The 15,847-nt window shown below is 45.3% G+C and overlaps 1 protein-coding gene across 1 annotated transcript in view; it reads right to left on the reverse strand.

Annotated features, from left to right (window-relative positions):
* Positions 1-15,212, reverse strand: part of LOXHD1 (lipoxygenase homology PLAT domains 1) — a 183,675-nt gene extending 168,463 nt beyond the window's left edge. Inside the window, exon 1 of the mRNA XM_082075760.1 lies at positions 15,179-15,212. The gene's annotated coding sequence lies outside the window, so the exon portion shown is untranslated. The remainder of the gene's footprint in view (positions 1-15,178) is intronic.
* Between the last annotated feature and the right edge of the window lie 635 nt (positions 15,213-15,847).

The raw sequence follows: 15,847 nt of genomic DNA on the forward strand, positions 1-15,847 counted from the left end.
TCAAGTTCAGCCTGTGTGACCTCAGCAAATATGAGAAGCTCAAGAACCTCTATTTGTTGCTCGCTAAAACTGAAATTTTCTTGGAAGACACGGAAAATGTTCTCCAATTGCCTTTTTCCGAAGCAACAAGAAAATAAGACCCACAGAGATCAGGAGATTTAAGTATACATGAATATACTCTAATACTTAAGAGACTATCAACTAAACAACTTAAAGGCCATTACTTCTATCTAACTCAGCTGTGCAGCCAGCCCTAATTAAAGCAATAGTCACAATTATTATGCTAGTATTGCACGTGGCTTCCCATTGAAGAGACTTTTTCCTTAAAGACTGACAGTTCAAGTCCTGCTAGTTCTGAAAGAAGGAGAAATTCAGCCCAAGACTGTAACTAATCTATCCTTTTTGATCATAAGATACACTAGCCCATCCACCAAAACTGAAAAGAAGGATTCAAAGCACTGGCCACTTCTGTACCAAGTGCTGAGCATCCCCACAGATGATGAGGTTCCTTCACCATCTTGTACAGGAGTTATTTTAAGTTTTCCTCAGGAAGGATCCACCTACCTCTTTGCATCCTAAAGCTTTCTGACATATCTGATCTGTGAGAAGGCTATAAAACCTAGCGTTTCTTAAAAAGACTGTGACACATATCAGCTTTAAGTATTTCAAAGGACACTGTTCTTTCCCCCTAACAAAGAGCACCACTGATCACAAGGAGAGGCAGCAGCAGAACTGACTAAGCCCCAGGGATATGAGGAGAAAAGCAGCAATCTTCAGGCACTGCAATTGGGGTAAAGAACCAAAAGCATTCAGTTTTGCAAAGTATTGAGCACAGTGAAATTTAAAGGATGAGCAGAAAGATTTCCATCAATGGGATCAATTGATACTCGAAGCCCCATATAAATTAGAGCAGATCCAAGCAAATCTGAGAGTTTTCCTCCCAGCCCAGTGGCACACAACATGTCACCGCTGCCTGCGTCCCTGTGGCTGCTTCTCCCTGCAGAGCTCAAGCACAGCTCTGCTCCAGCCTTCATGGCTTTAGAAATGAGCCCCAGCACCAGATCCTGCCTTCACTCAGCTTCTCCTTTGCCAAGGCACAGGGAACTGGTGAGGACACACCTTGAATCCTGGGTTCAGTGCTGGAGCCCTCATCTTAAGAAGGACATTGAGGTACTAGAGAGAGGGCAGAGGAGGTGATGAACCTGGTGATGGGCTGGAGCACAAGTGTGATGGGAGCAGCTGAGGGAACTGGGGCTGTTCAGCCTGGAGAACAGGAGCTGAGGGGAGATCTTATCGCTGTCTACAACTACCTGAAAGGAGGTTGTAGCATGGAGGGTGTTGGTCTCTTCTCCCAAGGAACAAGTGATAACAGCCTCAAGTTGTGCCAGGGGAGGTTCAGTTTGGATATTAGGAAAAAATACTTCACCAAAAGGCTTGTCAGACACTGGAACAAGCTGCCCAGGGAAGTGTTGGAGTCACCGTCCCTGGAGGGTGTTTAATAGGCTTTTAGACAAGGTTCTCAGGGACATTGTCTAGTGCTAGAGTTAGGTTATGGTTGGACTTGGTGATCCTGAGGGTCTCTTCCAACTGAAATGATTTTATTTATGATTCTATGAAGGCTCAGGAGTGGGGGTCTGAGCCCATATCAAGCCACCCCATACCACCCTGATGACCTACTGCCTACAGTGGAGTCCAGGCACCTCAGCTACCTGTGCCCAATACTCCCAGCTTCTTTGTCCTCATTCCAGTACCATTTCCAACAGGGACAGATGGACACCACAACCAACCCAGCACCCACTGCCCCAGTCCTGATCTTCTTCATCCATAGCTCAGTCCCTTTTTCGCCATCCAGAATGAGAAGAGCCTTGCTTGATCAACAAGGTGCACGCATTTCACACCTCTGCCCAGCTTGGGTTTACAACCCCATATTCGTATGTGCACAAAGCTGCCACTTCCACTGGGGAGAGGAGATTTAAATAGAAAAAAGGGAGGGAAGGTGTTGGATCCATGCTCTCATCATAATTCCTACCAAAGGACCAGGCTGCATTTCTACCCATCTTCTAGTTGCATCATGAGCAGCATGTCCATGCTACACTGGCTCATCATCTGCAGAGATAAACATCCTTTTCCTTAACTGACTGCTCCTGGAACTAGATCTTCCCCCGAAAAGTGCTGTAAAACAAGTTACAAGCCGAAGGGCATGTTCAGAGAGCACTGAGGTGGACAGATCTTCTACAAATCGTTTCACTGGAACTTGCCTTCTCTTTTAGAGGTTCAAGGAGGACCAAAGACCAAACAATGGCTGCATTGTGTCGCAGTACTGGCCTAAGATGCAGAAAAAGAGTATTTTAAGGTTGGCTGTGAGTAACAATAGTGGCAGTAACAAGAGGACAGAAACGTCAACTGTGTGCTGTCCTTACCAGGACAGAGATTGTTCACAGCAGACTAGACTCATGCAGAAGAGAAAATGGGGGACAGAGAACATGGGGGATCAGATAGCACTTGTCACTTCTACTTCCCTGAGTATCTCTCACTCTTTCTGCACCCCCAGCTGGCGTTTTCCTGGAGGACAGAGCCTTGTGCACAAACCAGAGCCAACCAACCTGCTCCCACGTGTGCAAACACCCTGCTCATGGGCAGCCAAGGAAAGAGATTCTCCTGTGGATTAAGAATAAAAACACCTCCTTCATTTGAAAAATGTATTAATTAATGGTATTCATTAGGGAGCCAGTCAGGAAACCAGGTAATTTAATTTCTCAGGTACACAATGTCAAGAGAGACAATGGGCCAAAAGCCAGCCCTGTCAACAAGGTGAAACCTCTTTCATTTATTATCTGAGAAGTGGGGAAGTCAAGCATGAACATCAGAGTGTCACAAGAGAAACCAGATACACTGAGCAGGTACTAAATTATCCAAATGAGTCCATTATATCTATTGCTGTCATGCACTTCGCAAGGGAGATGGGAAAAGCCTCCCAGCTCACCAGTGGTGCCATGAGCCAGTGCTCTCCCGCCTGTGAGAGGCTTCGCTGGGCTACACAGCACACAGAGTGAGTCAATAATTCTAGAGAGAAGGAAAAAAAAACCCTACCAGCCAGCAATTTGCCATGGGAAATTATGAGCAAATAGAATTTCAAATAACATTCCTCCAAAAGGTGTTGATGCCCGTGAAATGCTGATTTAACCAAGTGCTACAAAAATGATTTTAAATCCCCAGGCAAGTTTGCTGTGTTAAATACGTACGGTGTCTATGTCAGTTGTCCCTGTGAAGAGATGCCCTATGTGGGCTGTGTTTGGGGAAATGATGGTAAAATCAGGCTGGGTGACTTTCTTACCATCATCCACATAAAAAGTCATGGAAACAATCAAGTTTAGTAATTTTGCTGTGTATTTCTGGTTTTCTTCCAAGCATATCAGAGAACTTAAACACAAATCAATGCTTACAGCAAGACAAAAAGCTCAGCCACCCTTTGAACAGGTAATCTGGGGGTTGGGGAGATGATGGATTTGTCAGAGCACTTGCCCAGGCTGATTTAGCAAAACAGGACTAGAGACATAAGCATAGGAGCCCAATCTCATACCTCATTCTCAAACAGGAGCTTTAAGTTTTGCACTTTGGGCTGATGTAGCCTTTCCTTTCCAGGAACTACGCAGGAGACCTGTTGGACAACAGGGTGACCATGAGCCACCAATGTGTCCTTGTGGCCCAGAGACCAATGGTCCCTGGTGTGCATTAAGAAAAATGTGACCAGCAGGTGGAGGGAGGTTGTTCCTCTCCCTCTGCTCTGCCCTGGTGAGGCCACACCTGCAGTTCTGTGTCCAGTTCTGGGCTCCCCAGTTTAAGAAGGACATGGAATTACTGGAGAGAGTCCAGTAGAGGGACACAAAGATGCTGCGGGGTCTGAAGCTTCTTTCTGATGAGAAGAGACTGAGAGAGCTGGGGCTCAGCTGGAGAAGAGAAGCTGAGAGGGGGTCTTATCAATGCTGATAAATATCTGCAGGGTGGGTGTCAAGAGGATGGACCAGACTCTGTTCAGTGGTGCCCAATGACAGGGGGAGGGGGAACGGGCACAGACTGAAGCACAGGAGGTTCCATCTGAATATGAGGAGAAACTTCTTTCCTTTGAGGTGCCAGAGCCTGGCCCAGGCTGCCCAGAGAGGTTGTGGAGTCTCCTTCTCTGAGACATTCAAACCCACCTGGACACGATCCTGTGTGACCTGCTCTGGTGACCCTGCTTGAGCAGGTGGGTTGGACTGGATGCTCTCCAGAGGTCCCTTCAACCCTAACCAGTCTGGGATTCTGTGATTCCAAAGCACCAGATTCAGCAAAGGAGACACCCGGCCAGAGCTAGGAGGCTCATTTTGTCTTAGGAAGGCAGGGTCTCAGCTCCAGAAGGGCATTATGGGAAGAGGTTTTATTGATTTATTTTTAAACAAAAACTGAGAAATGGCAAGAGACTATGGGGACAATTGGTCTGGGACACCATGACTCTTTAAAAATACTTCAGGTTCTGTGGGAGAAGAATAAAACCACGTCCTTCCCAGTTTTAGAGAGTGTAAGAACAGTGTACATATTTCCATCTACTCGTTCACAGCCCACCCTAAGGAGTGCACATCCTGCAGTGGTCAGTGGAAGTAAGACTGACTCAAAATAAGCAAATATAGGGCAATTCACATTCCTTTTCTATCCCTAGAGAAACGCAAGCACTTTTTTTTTCCGCTTAAAGGTCAACCAAGTCTGTATGTTATTTTTTGTAATTAACATCATGATAGCGCACTGTTAAATTCACCTAATTGGTAAAAAAGACTGTACTATAACACTATATCCAGCAGGGAAAATATATTCTGTCATTTAGGACAGGTTTGAAATTACTTTTGGATCTAAGCCCTTTAAAATTGGAATTCAAGCAATTTCAATGAAACCCTGTTCAGTTTTTGTGTTCAGGAACAGAAACCCTATCCAGTACATACCTCTAAGGGAAAACATTGTCATTATCCAAAATGGCATCAGGGTTTAATACAAACAACACAGCAATTCAGCTTTTTAAAATTCAATAATAGTTTCTCTGATCTCACATATAGTGAAGCTGATTGCAGAACTACTATTAACTTCAGTGATTTGGCTGCAAGCTTCCTGACAGATTCAAAATTACATCCAAATCAAACAATTTCATTTATTATGATGTAAGTCATCATACAATAAATTAAAATCAAAGCTAACTGATGTTTCTACAGCTCTGTTTACTTAAAAGTTACACAACTGGAGAACATTGTTTTTAATTTTTTTATTTAAACCTATGCTCAGGCTACCAAACCTAAGTACATTTAATATTTAATGCAAACAGTATGATCTCTAAGAGAATTTAGTGCTGCCAGTGAAGCCAGTACCACTGTTGACATTAGATGGCAGGAGTGTTTGCAGAGTTCAAACCCATAATTGATGTAATGACAGTAAATATGAGGACCCCGGTGCATGTCCTCTAACTTCAACAGAGTTAAGCTTCTGAGAAACAAGCCAAAATTTCTATATCAGATCCACATATCAGACATCAGAAAAGCAGCGGTGATTAAGGCCTGTTGTACACAGCTTGTTGTTGAATGTGGGGATATTTGCAGCAAACGTACCAGTTCTGTAAGGTACCTTCCCCTCCCTCAATAAAAGATAAGGATCTAATTCAATAAACCCGGAAGGGCTTAAACACTCAGATCTTCAGACGCTGCCAAATTGGCTCTGCAAAGGTCATTGATCTCCTCTTCTCCATGCCCACAGGCTTCTTGAAGCCTGTGACAGAGCTGCCAAAATATTGCCCAGCATCCCTGTGCTGCCTGTGACCTTCTTGTCCTGGGGGAGAAAGAAGCTGCGTGGCCCAAGGGCACCCATGCACATATGTGGGCAGAAATTTCCTGACAACAATGCCCAGAAACACCTGTCTTCATAGAACCACAGGATCACTGAGTATTTTGGTTTGGAATGGACCTTCCAAGCTCATCTAGTCCAACCCCTGCCATGAGCAGGGACATCTTCACCAGCTCAGGTTGCTCAGAGCCCCATCCAGCCTGGCCTGGGGTGTCTCCTGGGATGGTTCATCCACCATGCTCCTGGTGATGCAGCCCTAGATACAATTGGCTTCTGGGCTGCAAGTGTACGTTGCCTGTTCAGGTCCCATCTTTCACCCCCCAGGACCCCCAAGTCCTTCTCCACAAGGCTGCTCTCCATCCCTCCATCCCCAGCCTGTGCTGACACCAGGGGTCAAACAGACCCAGGTGCAGCAGCACCTGTGTTCTATACCTTAAATACCTCCCCATGCTGCAAATATTGTTTTACCTTTTAAGATGGTTGCTAGCAATGTAACCAGCACCAGAGAAGCCTTTGGATACTCTATTACCAGAAAATGGGGTGAAAATTGGTTTTAATTGTTATTTTGTGTTTGCTCTGTAGTGACATCAGAGTTCCCATCTGAGACTGTGTCTCTGCTGTGCTGAACACTGCAATGACCACATTGAGAAAAAAGAAAAGGAGAGAAGAGAAGAAAAAAAAGAAAGGTCTTGCCCCAAAGGCTCTGTGTAGACAGGAGAGGCAAAGCTAGTAGGAAAAGGGCAGGCACGTGGCCATGATCACTGAGCACGTCACCACAACCAAGCTGGGGGCACCTCCTGGCTCCATTGTCTGCCCTGCTCCAGTAATCACTGAGTCACCAGCAACAATTTGCACCAAAAATCCAAAATTTACTGTCCTCACATCTTCCCTGCTGCCTGCAGCCACCTGCGTATAGGGACAGGCACAGAGGGGTCATAGACGCGCTTCACAAATGACTGTTCAAACAGTGGTGGCTTCTCAGCAAGCTGATCATAAGCAGGTTTAAGGTTTTCAGCATCAGAGCAGAGAGAGTCTCAGAGACCCCCTCCAAAACTGTAGTGGGCACAAACCCACAGAAGGATTCAGCAGAGGCTTGGGGCCTTTGTTTTTTAAATACTTCATGGCCTAAACTGGAACTAGACTTGGTGATGCACGTGGTCCCTTGCAACCCCACATTAGCCAAAATAATCACATTATGAGAAAATGATGTTACAGTGTCCTGTCACAAAATAAATACTTCATAGATGGTCCAGGGCTCATCATCCTGGCATTGACTTATCAGTATTGTCTGTCCTGATGGCACTTCACCATTCCCAGAGCCTGATGCAGTGATTGTTAATAGTAATTACAATAGAATCACAGAATAGTTTCGGTAGGGAAGGACCTTCAAAACTCATCCAGTGCCACCTCTGCCACGAACAGAGACATCTTCACCAGCTCAGGTTGCTCAGAGCCCAATCCAGCCTGGCCTGGGATGTCTCCTGGTGGCAGAGTCAGGCACTCAGAAGATCACTGGCTCCAGCTCACCTGCTGTCAGCCTAAGCCTTGCAGACTAACACTTTGGTGCAAAGGCAGGTCCTTCACATCTGTAGCTCAGCTACCAAGCTGTAAGTGTTGCTTTTCCTGCAGCCTCAGATGATGCTGTTGCTGCCCTGTGACACACATGTGTGTGTACCTGGGCAGGGCTGCCCAGGTGGGGCTCATCTCAGCTAAACCTGTGCTGTAGATGTCCACAACCCAGCAACCCACCCCACACCTCTGCCAGGGTTGATGGATGACTGCTAAGATGAGATGTCTCCGTGTGCAGGGATGAATCCCACCTGAGACAATGCAAGGGTGACCCTGGCTTTTCCAAACCTGGGAGATGTAGAAGTGTTAATGAAGAAATTGTCACACTGTGATCACCTTCTGAAGGTTCTTCCCATCACACAACTTCATGCTGTTCTCTAGCCTACCAGAGATCTTCTACTTTTGCTACACAGATTGGCTCCACTCTTCATTCTTCTCGCAGACAGGGTAATATCCCATTGCTGATGAAAGGCAGGAAAATTATTATAACAGCTCTGATCACAGCCAGACACAGCCAGCAAACATATTCCATGAAGAAAGTCAAAAATCATACAAATACTTTGCATACATCTCCTACCACCTGCTGAAGGACCCATAGTCACACAAATACTTTCATCCCTAAATCCCAGAAAACAAAATCGACAGCTCTTTGCATACAGGGTCTCAAAGAGGGAAGGCCGAATGTCTTGCCAAAAGTCTGGAGTAAAAATGGGGTTGTTTTTCAGTACATGAGACTGTGTCAGCCATTTAAAACAATCATTTATTTGCAACAGCACCTTGGAAGTGAGGCATAGCAAACATTTGGCATCTTTTGTTTCAGATTTGGATGTTCAGTACAACACATCAGCCACTGATTGGCACAGCTGAAAATCCTGTGCATTATCTCTGCTCTTGGAGAGATCAGAGAGGATGGAGACCTGGGAGCAGCTGTTAAACTGCTGGGGTTTTATTTCCTTTCAAAATTAAACCAAAAAAAATAAGCAAACAAACAAAAAAGGTTTGGTTTTTTTGTTTTGTTTTGTTTTTTTCGCAATCCTGTACACCAACTACTCTAGACAGTCAAATAGAATCACAGAATCACAGAATGTCAGGGATTGGAAGGGACCTGGAAAGCTCATCCAGTGCAATCCCCCCATGGAGCAGGAACACCCAGATGAGGTTACACAGGAAGGTGTCCAGGCGGGTTGGAATGTCTGCAGAGAAGGAGACTCCACAACCCCCCTGGGCAGCCTGGGCCAGGCTCTGCCACCCTCACTGGGAACAAGTTTCCTCTCATATTTAAGTGCAACCTCCTGTGTTCCAGTTTGTACCCGTTGCCCCTTTTCCTATCCTGGGTTGTCATGAAGAGCCTGGCTCCATCCTCCTGACACTCACCCTTTATATATCTGTAAACATGAATGAGTCACCCCTCAGTGTCCTCTGGTCCAGCTCCAGAGCCCCAGCTCCCTCAGCCTTTCCTCACACGGGAGATGCTCCACTCCCTTCAGCATCTTGGTGGCTGCGCTGGACTCTCTCCAGCAGTTCCCTGTCCTGCTGGAACTGAGGGGCCACAACTGGACACAAGATTCCAGGTGTGGTCTCCCCAGGGCAGAGCAGAGGGGCAGGAGAACCTCTCGGACCTACTGACCACCCCCTTCTAACCCACCCCAGGTCCCATTGGCTTCCTGGCCACAAGGGCCCAGTGCTGGCTCATGGTCACCCTGCTGTCCCCAGGACCCCCAGGTCCCTTTCCCCTATTCTGCTCTCTAACAGGTCATTCCCCAACTTATACTGGAACCTGGGGTTGTTCCTGCCCAGATTCAAGACTCTACACTTGCCCCTATTGTATTGTTAAATTTTTCCCGCCCAGCTCTCCAGCCTGTCCAGGTCTCTGATGGCAGCACAGCCTCTGGCGTGTCAGCCGCTCCTCCCAGCTTGGTGTCACCAGCAAACTTGCTGACAGTCACTCTATTTCCTCGTCCAAATCATAAAGTCAACTTTTGGCTAAAGTTTCTTCACTTGTAATTTTTTGCCTCCATTCTTATACCAGCAATAAAATTATCATCAACAATTTTTCTTTTTTTTTTTTTTTTGCTAAAAGAATTAGGTTAGGAGATTTCTGCCAGGGAGGATTAGAGGCGTTGTTCCAGGCTACCAAGAGACAAGACTGCAAGTGTATATACATGTGGGAAAGAATAAAAGTAAAATAATTGCAGCTGAACTTCTGTGGGTAACACCAAAAAAATACAAAATTTTGAATTAAGCTGCAATAAAAATGGAAAAGCTCTCAGAGTTACAGGGATCCAGACCTAACCCACGAAATATTTTTATAATACTGCTTATTTGTCTGTACCATGGATTTACTTTCAGGTTTTTGGAGTTGATCTAGATGTTCCCCGCAGGACTTGCTGCTTGCTGTACTTTATCTGAACACACCTGTGAGCGTGCAAATAACCTTCCCCAAAATGCATTACACCAGTTCCTGCCCCAATTACCCTCTGTGTTATTTGCCCAAAGACAACTCCATCACAGCCACACGAATGCTTTCCCTCCTATGATGGTGAACAGCAAACACTTATGCTCACGTGGAATATTAGAGAGCAAAAAAAACCAGCCTGCCCTGAACTTTATTTCTTAACCTCATTGGTTTCCTGCCCACTCTGAAATCAAAACACCTATATCTTTACAATTCTAATGGAGCATCCAGAAATAAAGGGCTGCTTCAAGAGAAAACATGCTTGGCTACCTTCTACCAGCAAAACAACTAATAACTTCTATTACTGCACAGGTGAACAGCAATCTGAGTTGAACACCTCTTAGCACTGACACATCTACATCTCATGGTAAACAGCTGGATTTTAGTCTGGTCATCTCAGACCCTACTACTCATACAGCACTGAGAGTGGTCAGATTGGATGGCAACTTTTATACCTGTAGCTGAATGTTGGTTTGCTTGGGCTTTGGTTGGTTGGTTGGTTGGTTGGTTGGTTGGTTGGTTGGTTGGTTGGTTTGTTTCAAATCTTCCAATATTGGGCAGCTCAGCAGAGTCACAATAATGGTTCATCATCTCCCCTGGTGAATATCTCCCATGTTTGACTTGAGCTTCCAACAGCTTCTTCTGTATTGACACCAGCTAGATTGAAGCAAGACCAGCTTTCTGGTTGCCCAGAAAGCCATTGACACACAGAGACCATGCTGAGATAAACTGAAGTGTGTGACTTTTTAGTTTTTGGGCACATTTTCAAGCTTTTCACTATTCTCATTTGAAAACTCTTACATTTTGCACACTTCACACTGAGACTATTGCAGGGACTCCTGTTTCCACAGGGACACCTTCCACTGCACTACGGGTTCACAGTAAACCTATTTTTGTACCTGTCAACTTGTTTCATGTCACTAAATGTACTGAAGATCAGCAAAGATATTGTGGTTCTCTCCCATAATATGTAAATTAAGAACCAAAAGTACCTAACTGGAGTTTGATTCAAAATCCAACCCACTGAGCCTCCTGAGAAGGTTTTGCACCAGCCCTGGTGTACTTTACACATAGAAGTACCTGGGCAAAAATCACCACTACTCTCTGTTGTAGCACCGGGTCCACAGCTGTCAAGAAGCAAACAAGTAATGATAATTTTTATTTTTTCAAGCTGTTAGCTTGGAAGTTCCTGGAAATACTTTTTTAAGCCCAACCCCCAGTATGCACCTAAATGATCATAAATAAGTATTATGTTACTACTCAGCTGAACTGCAGAAACAAGAGGAGAATGACCGTTACTTGTATTTCCTGTCCACCAGGAGAAGGGGACAACATAGCAGGAGCAAAGAGAGTTTGTATATATGTATATAAAGATATATGTATATATAGATATATGTATATATACATAAATACACAAACAGAGTGTAAGCAACCAAAGCACACATAGAATAGAATCATAGAATGTTTTGCTTGGAAAAGACCCTCAAGATCATTGAGTTCAACTGTTAACCCAACGTTGACACTACCCCATGTCCCTGAGAACCTCATCTCTGTGTCTGTTCAACCCCTCCAGGGATGGTGACTCCAGCACTGCCCTGGGCAGCCTGTTCCAATGCCCCACAGCCCTTTGGGGAAGAAATTGTTCCCCAGATCCAACCTCAACCTCCCATGGTGCAACCTGAGGCCGTTTCTTTGTGTCCCTGTGTCCCCTCAGCTCCTGTTCTCCAGCTGAACCCCCCAGGTCCCTCAGCCGCTCCCGTCACACTTGTGCTCCAGCCCCTTCCCCAGCTCCGTTCCCTTCTCACATACAAATAGAAAGGGGAGAGAAAAGCAACACAGCCCAGCCAGCATTGTCTTCTCAATGAGCTACGGCATGCGAAGGATGAATATGAAAGAACAAGACAGATGTACAATATCAAACAGGTGAAATAATCTGCTAAAAAAACAGGAAAGCACACATACAAATAAAAAAAAAAAAAAAGAGGTCACCTTACGAGAAGAGATTATGAGGGAATGGTATTACCTCATGTCCTCATCTGAGAGTCATAAGTAAGTCATAATCCACACTGAGATCTGCTCTACCAACTAATTGTGCTGAAAAGCCAACTGAAAGCAACCTAAATCCCAGCATTTTCTAGGGGGCAAAGGCTCAGTTCAGAAAGTACTTTTGCAGCGGATCAACCCTAAGTGTTTAATTAGACTCACGGGATAAAATCCTGGCCTTAGTGGTAAGCTTTTAATGAACTGGATTGAGGCGGGATTTTGTCTTTTGAACTTGCTAGTGCTTGGAGACTTCCCTGAATCCAGACGGGAATTTCAGCTCTTTGTAGAGAAAGCATTTGTGCAACTTCTTTCTATTCCCTTTACAAAGAAGTTGTGCAAGGCCAAAATTTCCAAATGTTGGTGTCCTAAACCGAGTCATGTTTTCCAGCTATTTTACCGGGGCTGGTCAACTGCAGCTCCCATCTTCTCAGACCCATCCTACCATAGGCCAGTGCCTTGCAGCCAAGTGTGTTCCCACCTTTAGCTTTTTGGCTTGAGATTTAATTCATCAAGCCACCAAAATAATTGAGTGTCTCCTTCACTGCAAACCTGTCAGCAGACACACTGGAGCTAGAACATGCCAAACTAAACAGTCCTTTAAGTGTTATGGTGGATGAAGTTCTCTGTTGCTTCCACCATGGTGAGCGTCATGTTCTTTGCAGCAGATAAGAGTGTTGAATGCGCAGCCAGTTACTGCATTCAGCTGTGTAACCAGAAGACAAAGAACTTTTTCCCCTTTTTGTAAATTCTTCAAGTCAGAAGATTTTCTGGAAAAATCTCACAGGACATCTCCAACTGGTGTTTTCTTCAAAGGCCACCAGTGCCTGCTGGCATCACTAGTGCCTGTGCACTCCTTGAGGGGTCTGGCCAGAGCTGAGGACAGGCCCTCTTATCATTATCCCTTGCCACAACATGTAACAGTGGCCCAGATATTTAAAAGACATCAAAAAATCCCTGCCTTGGAGAAGACAGGCAACATATGATATTAAAGTTGAGCTATCAAAAATCCCCTCAGACCCACATACTTCATTATTAACATTTTTGCAACACATTTAACAAGGACAGCAGTGACAAGTGGTGTGCCTCAGGGGTCTGTACTGGGACCAGTACTATTTAATATCTTAATCAGTGACAAAGACAGTGGGATCGAGTGCACCCTCAGCAAGTTTGCAGATGACACCAAGCTGAGTGGTGCAGGTGACACACCTGAGGGATGGGATGTCATCCAGAGGGACCTGGACAAGCTCAAGAAGTGGGACCAAGTGAACCTCATGAGATCCAACAAGGCCAAGTGCAAGGTCCTGCACCTGGGTCTGTTTGACCCCCAGTATCAGCACAGCCTGGGGGTGAAGGGATGGAGAGCAGCCCCCGGGAGAAGGACTTGGGGGTGCTGGGGATGAGAGATGGGACATGAGCCGGCAATGTGCGCTTGCAGCCCAGAAGCCAATTGTGTCTTGGGCTGCATCACCAGGAGCGTGGGCAGCAGGTCAGGGAGGTGACTCTGCCCCTCTGCCCCGCTCTGGTGAGACCCCCTGCAGTGCTGGTCCAGCTCTGGGTGCTCAGCACAGGACACACATGGACCTGCTGGAGAGGGGCCAGAGGAGCCACAGGAATGATCCGAGGCTGGAACAGCTCTGCTGGGAGGACAGGCTGAGAGAGTTGGGGTGTTCAGCTGGAGAAGAGAAGCTCCAGGGAGACCTTATTGCACCTTTCCGGACTTAAAAGGGGCCTGTGAGAAAGATGAGACAAACTTTTGAGCAGGGCCTGTTGCAATAGGACAAGGGGTGATGGTTTTAAACTAAAGGAGGGAGACTCAGGCTGGACATGAGGAAGGAATTGTTGTCCCTGAGGGTGGTGAGAGCCTGTCCCAGGTTGGGCAGAGAGGTGGTGGATGAACCATCCCTGGAGACATCCCAGGCCAGGCTGGACGGGGCTCTGAGCAACCTGAGCTGGTGAAGATGTCCCTGCTCATGGCAGGGGTGGCACTGGGGGAGCTTTGGAGGTCCCTTTCAACCCAAACTGTTCTGTTATTCTATGATTAACCAAAGACTATTATCAAAGCAGAACTTTAGACTTTGGCAACCCACCCACCGCAGGAGGTCAGTGATTAGAACCACACAACACAGTGCATCCTCCGCCCTCTGCATTTGTTCCAGGCCAACAAAACATCTGAGATGTGCTTAAAATTATACCTCGGACCCCAAGTCCAAATTCAGGGTTTAACTGGTGACATTAGAGCTGTTCAAATAAGACAATATTGCTCCAAAATTCAACTGTACCTCTCCAACACATAAAGGCCAAATCATGGCTTTATTTGAAAGCCACACATCTTTTCATAAAAAGCTACAAAGCTGGATAATTCAAATATACAGTTAATAAAGGGCTTGTGAAAGTACAACTGCTCTGGGTATTCTGACAGAGACTTTTAAGATCAACTAGCACACCACTTCACATGCAAGTGAGTAAAGAGAAACAAAGCAGGGAAAGCACAAAATCTCATCTTTTACCATTTTACTGACGAGATTTTCAGCACAGTTCAGCCCTCATTGCCAGGGTGATATCTTCAAGTCTCTATTAGTCTGCATTTTTTTTCATTTAAAATATTGTACAATAAACCTCTTACTTCGTACTGCAGCAACTTAGCTTATGTACCCCCTCAATCATATGGTTTTGGGGAAGGTTATTATAATCATAAGCTATCAAGTCATCATGCAAGTTTGTATTTCCCCATTATTAAATGATGTAAATTCAGCTCCTTTGAGGCTGAAGCTGTGGCAGGAGAGTAAACAGAGCACTCTGCTACTCTTATTCCCAACTTATGTATATTCTTGCAGATATTCTCCACCTGTGCTGAAAAGCAGCACTAAATTTTGATCTACCCTGTCTTCACCTTCAGAGGACAAAGTGGCGAGACTGAAAAAATGGTGCCAAATCAGGTTTTCAACTGGACTACAACATATTGGCATCAGGCTTAAGACGAACAGGAGCTGTTATGGCATTCCTTTGCTTGCCTCCAGCCTCAAGACTTTTTATCTTTATATTTTAAGTACTTTGTCCTTACAGAGATAAATGATTCTTACAAAAATTCCTTTTTTCTCTGTAATTATGGCAGAAAAAAAAGTCACATTATAACATCTGGATATACCTCAAACTGGGCTCACTTTCTGGAGAGATGGAAGAGCGAACCGTATGCATCTAGAGTTTGGGGTATAGAAGACAGAAAGGTGAAAATCATTGCCCTACCAGCACACCCACCAGCAGACTGGAGCTTCCTCCCCAACCACATGGCGACTTCTCTAGTGATGCTCAGCCAGTTTCTTTCTTCGGCCGCTTTCTTTGTTTGCAGAATGTTAAATGCAGCCACCTGGGAGAGAGAAATGTTCTTCTCGAGGTCTCCGATGTCCTCAGCAGATGAACCGGACGAGGCAGCCGTATGGGTATGTACGTGCCAGAGGCAGTCAGCTGAGAGCCCTGTCAGAGTTAACAAAGGCTTTGAAGTATATATGAAACCAGCAAGGACCTATCGACCTCTGAGAGATGGTGGGGAGATGATAACAGGAAGGGGGAAAAAAACAAAATAAAAAAAAATAAAAGGAGGTGTTACATTGCATATTAAGTAGATGTTCTGCCATTGCAAGCTTCACCCATAATTTTATTTCTCCCACTTAACCCACCTTGACTTTCTCCATATGCCACTAGACTTGATTCATTTTATCTTTCCATAAAAAGCAAGAAAAAAACCCTCATTTCTGACTTCTAACATCAGTAGAATGATCAGTAAAATCCTCTTCTCAAGGCACAAACCAGGTTTGCTTGATGTAGCCTGTCCTGTGTAACTAAGAATATCTTGAGTCTTAAAGTTAAATGGACCTTAAGGTGCTTTTTTGCTTTTCAGTATCCAGACTTGAGCACAGATTTCCTCCT

The sequence above is a fragment of the Streptopelia decaocto genome, assembly GCF_964273445.1.
Source record: "Streptopelia decaocto genome assembly, chromosome: Z".
NCBI lineage: Eukaryota > Metazoa > Chordata > Aves > Columbiformes > Columbidae > Streptopelia > Streptopelia decaocto.